The following is a 6422-nucleotide window of genomic DNA, read 5'->3' as shown; positions in this document are numbered from 1 at the left end:
CACTAAAATATCTAACGCTTAACGTCTAAGACAACAATAAGGCATTTTAATTTTATATAACTTAAAAGAAATAAAATGTGCACAATAAATTCGCCGGGGAAATTTTATAACTATGTAAACCAGATTTGTTGCAAATCACCAGGAGGTATTCTGCTTATGATAAGCTAGATAAATTAATGCCGAAAACTCTAAAGAAAACTAAAAGTGAGTCGAACGAGCAAAATACCTCCAAAAATACCGCATTGTGATATTAATTGAAACAAAGTGAGGAAATTGTAAAATTGCATTATGGTTTGTTATGTAAGTATAAAATTTGTGCGTAGTATGACATAAAATAGAACTTCATGCCAAATCTCTGCAAATAAATTTATTGGGAAGTTAAGGAGCCCTCTATTATTCCTGGAAAATAGTTTACGAAAGTAAAACTATTTCTAGCCTAGGTATGAAAAATAATCTTTGGGAACTTTCGGTTGTGAACCAAGTGTTCTTATTAGCTTTGAAATTTTTTTCAAGCCTTTTTAAATATATTTTTAATTGATAATTCGCTCGTTATTAAATTTCACTCTGCAATTTAATCTTATATATATTCCTCAATGTTTGTGTGTTTGTGGCTTCCGTGGAACGATCGTTTTCTCCTCCTCCCTCTCGGTCTGCGAACAGACGATCGTCCCCTTAGTCCCCCTCCTCGCTCTCGGGCTCGCGCTCTCTCTTGAACCCGTTCTGGTTGTCCCCTCCGTTTTCGCCCTCCCGCAGCCGATAATTAGTCCCCGGACAACAATTATTAAGGCTCCAAAGTTACAGTTAAAACCGCGTATTGAATGTTAGCGAGTTTTGCTTTTCGCGTACCTTATTATTTTTCGGTATTCCCTCGAGTTTTGCTTTTCGCGTATTCTTTCGTGTATTGAAAGTTAGCGAGTTTTGCTTTTCGCTCGTATTCTTTACCGTATTATTTTTCGGTATTCTTTCGAGTTTTGCTTTTCGCGTACTGTATTATTTTTCGGTATTCTTTCGCGTATTGAAAGTTAGCGAGTTTTGCTTTTCGCTCGTATTCTTTACCGTATTATATTTCGGTATTCTTTGGCGTATTGAAAGTTAGCGAGTTTTGCTTTTCGCGTACCGTATTATTTTTCGGTATTCTTTCGCGTATTGAAACTTAGCGAGTTTTGCTTTTCGCTCGTATTCTTTACCGTATTATTTTTCGGTATTCTTTCGAGTTTTGCTTTTCGCGTACCGTATTGTTTTTCGGTATTCTTTCGCGTATTGGAAGTTAGCGAGTTTTGCTTTTCGCGTACCTTATTATTTTTCAGTATTCTTTGATCTTTGCTTTTCGCGTACCGTATTATTTTTCGGTATTCTTTCGCGTATTGAAAGTTAGCGAGTTTTGCTTTTCGCGTACCTTATTATTTTTCAGTATTCTTTGATCTTTGCTTTTCGCGTACCGTATTATTTTTCGGTATTCTTTCGCGTATTGAAAGTTAGCGAGTTTTGCTTTTCGCCCGTATTCTTTACCGTATTATTTTTCGGTATTCTGTCGAGTTTTGCTTTTCGCGTACCGTAATATTTTTCGGTATTATTCGTGTATTGAAGGTTTTGCTGGGTTTTTAAATCTTAGTTAGCTTTTCAGTCGCCTAATTAAAGAACAAACTCTAAGTTATTAGGAAGAATCGTCAGAGGGAAATAAAAATAAAAACGTTTTCTGAAGACGGTTTGGTTATTCTGTTGTTTTTTTATTACCTACAAATCAAAAAAGACCACGGGCGAAGCCCGGTATTAAAGCTAGTACTTAATATAATCAGGGTAAAGACTTGAAATATATTACGGGCCCCAACCGCGTTCGTATACACGAAACAAATCCTCTTAATTGAGTACAGAAAATAAAAACTCGCGGTTGGCAATGTATCATACTTTTCTCAAAGTAGCTGAGCTTTTTCACATAATAGTTAAATTCGCGTGGCCCAATTGCCGAAAACGTGCTCAGAATAAGGCGTATTGGTTTTCGATAGTGATCAAGAATAACCTCTGACGATACATGTGATCTAAATTTAAGAGTAATACAAACTCTGGTTCGGATTACTAACGACTTATATAGCTAATTTTTAAGACCAATATTTTTATTGTAAAGTTAAAAAGGGTGAAACATACATATGCTCTGAGGCTATACCATAGAAATCTCATAGGTAACTAGAATGCTGCCGTGTAACTGGCAAATGGGCCAAACGCCGTGGCAGACGATAGCCAGATCTCAGCCAATCAGAGCTCAAAGAGTGGTTCTGCCAAGAATTTAATGTCACCAGAGAGAATGACGTCACCTATCTCCCGCTATAGTAGCGGATCCAAGGAGGGTTATTATCCTCCTTGGCGGAACCACTCTACGGCCTCTCATTGGCTCAAGGTTCAAGGCGAACTGGCGTCAAGCTCGGCCGTAGGCGGCAGCATTCTAGTTACCTATGAGATTTCTATGGGCTATACCTCACATATTTTTTGACCGATGTTTGTTTTCACCACGCGTCTTTTACTCTGAACAACAAAATATGCAAATTGAATGTCACGTGATATACACATAGAAAATTATTTAGAGCTAGTGCGTTACAAATAAAATTCAACGCGGAAAGAACATTTAAGGTCCAATTATCTTCCCGAAAATAAATGCAACAAGATGGCACAGCCACAATAGTAGCCTCTTCCTCCTAGCACTCTTAATTTTCCCCTTTGATTACAAACGACAGCTCAGCACTAACATAGGTAGATAGAGAGAGCTAATAGCAATAGAATGACGCCTTATTTAAATTTATATCAAGTGCCGTTCAAGAGAATTCGTCGATTTCCGGGGACCTATACGGAGCTATAAACTACACGGACCTATAGATTCCACTGTATTATTCACCCTCACCCTTACCATCACCGCATACATCAGGAGTGAAAATAACAGCCTCTTTCATCTATACGCTTAAAAGCGCAGAAAAGTGATGACTACCACGCACTGCAAAGTTAAAACTAATAGAAAGTGATTTCCATTAGGCCGCATACTTAATTTTCCCCTATTTTAAAAGGCATTTTCCCCGCTTCTATCCCCTCTTTCAAATCTGAATACACGCGTATTTTTAAACTAATACATTACGAATGGACAATCAAAATTATTTAAAATAAACCTGCTGAGCGAGGTTGGACTTAAATTCGTTTAAAATAGGAATAAGTAGCCGAAATAAAAATAAAAACAAAAATCGCCATTGATCTGATTTCCCCTGTCAGTTTTCCGGTGAAAAGACCTTTTTATTTGCTAGCATTGAAGTTTTTACGAGTGGATAAGCAGCGTTCAGACTATGTGAAAATATTACGTTTGCGTCGATCGTGTCGGTTCTTTCGAGTTCTTACACAGTTCAGACTTCTCAACAGAGACTTTAAATTTTCGCGCGTGTCGTTTACATTTTTTCATTTCGTTGTGCTCAAAAAGTTCATAGCAGGCATATAGCTTTATGCCTCATCAGCGCTGACTCTAGGTAGTGGCGACCTTTAGAACCATCGTAATACTATAACCAATCAGAGGTGGAAAAAAATTATTTCAATTTTTCCGCCGTTATTACTGAGCTCTGATTGGATGAACAATCACTTTATATGTTAATCTCCGTGCAAGGCTGGTTCCTTTCTGAACAGGGAAATGAACGAACCGACGCGACCAACATAACCGAAACGACACGACCGATGCTAACGTAATATTTTCACATAGTCTGAACGCTGCTTCAGATAACAAATTTTAATTAATTGGTATTATCAAATTTATAGGTCCTGTGCTGGTTAATTGTACTGGGAAAATGAAATTGTTGGTTTTCCTCTGGAGTTTTAATTCATTTTTTCTTCTGGTTCATATCTCAACGAGATTAACGTCAGAATTATCAACATTGAGCGAGGACATTTTCATTGAAGAGTTGAAAGATATATTCCTTTTCCCGAAAGCAATGCCACTGTTAATGAAGGGCTCCGCAACAACATCGTTTATAGAGGTAAGGCATCGAAAGATTCATTAATTGTTAAAATTTTAATAGAGCTTATTTTCTGCTTGGCAGTACAAAATATTGAGGTTGTTTACATAAAATGAGAAAGTATTTTTTGGTGTAAAGTGTTGGATCAAGAAGTTAAAGAACACGCTTTTCCAGGCTAAATGTGCACGTGTTATTCCAAAATAATCACATCCAAATATAATTAATTTCGGCATTAACTAAAGCTTGTGTATTTTAAGACCCCCTCTAGTTTTGCTTTAACCTCGTATGAGCCACCCTTTTTTGTAAGTTTTGAACTGCAAGGCTGGAGCCTACTCAGCCTATTAGTTTATCAGTCTTTGAATTGTGTTCGGTGCAGCCTATTTCGGACACCTCGCGTTTCTTTAGTTGAACCAAGAATTGCTCTATATTTATATTTAGAGAGAATGTTTATATTCCGTCAGTCACGACGCATCATGAACCAGGGGAATCAACTAAAAGGGGGAGGAAAAGGAAAAGGAGGCGTTCTTATTTAACGCGTCACTCACGAGAATGTCAATCGCGTCAAGAAGACGTTATATTTAGGGAGCCAATAATGTGCCGCCTGAAGTTGATTGAATTTTGAAGGAGAGGGGCCAGGTTCTTATCCTAGAGCTGCAACGGGAGCGAAAAATCGACGGAATATAAACATTCTCTCTATATATAAATAGATCAATTCTTTGTTGAACCGAAGTCTTAAAACGCGCCTTGTCTTGACACGAGTACTTAATGCACAGCAGCAAGGTTTCCATTTCATTATGAAAAGTTAAATGACATTTCCTAAAAATTAAGAGTGAATTTTTTGGCATATAATACTTTCGACGCGAAAACACCCAAACCACAATTTTTTCATTTGTTTCGCATGTTAGTAATGACTGTCAATTTTCACACGCTCTGACATTTTTCTCGCTGGTTTTATATTGTGACCGAATGCTGTTGTAAATCCACCACCTCGCGTTTTTTACGCTTTTGTTTTGGTTATTATTGTATAGAAATTAACATTGTCTAAATATAGTTATTAATAAACCTATAAGTGCACGAACACATACCATTTCCAACGAAAAAATGGGAACAATGAGATCCTTTTCGATTTTTGGGTAAAGGCTATATACAATTTGTAAAATCTGCTTACCTAGAATGACATACGCGAGTCGTATATTTGTTAGCTATAACGTTGCTTTATAGCGATGGTCTCTTATTTGCCTTATATGATTTTAATTCGTATTAGTTCGCCTTTTCGATTCATCTCATTTCTCGTTGAAATAGCTTGCATTAATGTCTTAAAAACTCCAAATGAAAAATAGGCAGCACTTTTGAAAAGCATTTACTAGCCTACATTTTTAAAAATTCTGCCTTCCATACTTTTGACCGAACTGAAGTAAAGATGTCACTGACAATTGAATGCAGACAATCTACTTAATATGTGAAGAATATCGACAAAATAATTTAAGATAGCAAGTTAACTGCGTTTATAGTTCCTTTAATAAATTTTAATTTGAAGTGAGGTTTTTTGCCTATTCGCAAAACCCTGAAATCCCCATACGCGCTGTTTAGTGCGTGGCGTTATGTAAAAAAAAAAAACCTTCTCGTGTGCACGTAAATGAAAGAGTATGGTGGGTGGTACCCAAATTTTCAGAAAAATGAGGAGAATCCGAATATCGATGGTACAACTTTGGGGGGTGCGTCCGGGGGGCGGTAACCCACCCAATAGCTTTTCAGGGATTAATAATTAGTAATTAATTAAGTAATTAATTAATTATTGTTGAAATGCTTTAGAACTTACACTAATTACCACCCTGGTTAAGCAAAACCTAATATATGTTAGGTATTTTAGATAGGGGGCGCTATATACTCCGCCCCCTTCGCACATTTGAAGTTAACTCAGTTTTTGAAATAAACCACGTGATGTAGGGTATCAAATTAAAGCTTATAACCTCAAGACTAACACTATGTAAACTAGAATAATCCTGGGTGTATTTATGCAAAGTATTAAATATAGGTGGCGCGTCAAACCATAACCCCAGATCCTTTGATGTCGCCGTTTGGAATAAAACCGCACGGTGTAGGGTATCAAATGAAAGCTTTTACGTCAAAAAGTATTATTTTTTAAATTGTAGTTTCAAGGGGTATACTTAAACAAAATAAAACGTTTCCAGAGCCATAAAGTTAGAAAAGTTATATGAAACCATGCGTAAGTAGCGGGCTTGCATTGAACGGGAGAGAGATAAGCGGCCGAATAAGGCAAAGGTCTCCGGTTATAACATCTAACTGTTACACGAATGAAAAACCAAATTTCAGGGCTATTATTTAGGGTCATGTGGATGGGCAGATCGATAGCGTTTGTTGACTTCGAGAACCTCGATTTATTTAGCAAAGAGTTTTGGTCAGCTAAGGAAACGTTCGTTTTCT

Source organism: Leiobunum rupestre, chromosome 5, assembly GCF_980474605.1.
Source record: "Leiobunum rupestre chromosome 5, qqLeiRupe1.1.hap1, whole genome shotgun sequence".
NCBI classification, from domain to species: Eukaryota; Metazoa; Arthropoda; class Arachnida; order Opiliones; family Sclerosomatidae; genus Leiobunum; species Leiobunum rupestre.
Note: the sequence above shows the minus strand (reverse complement) of the source record.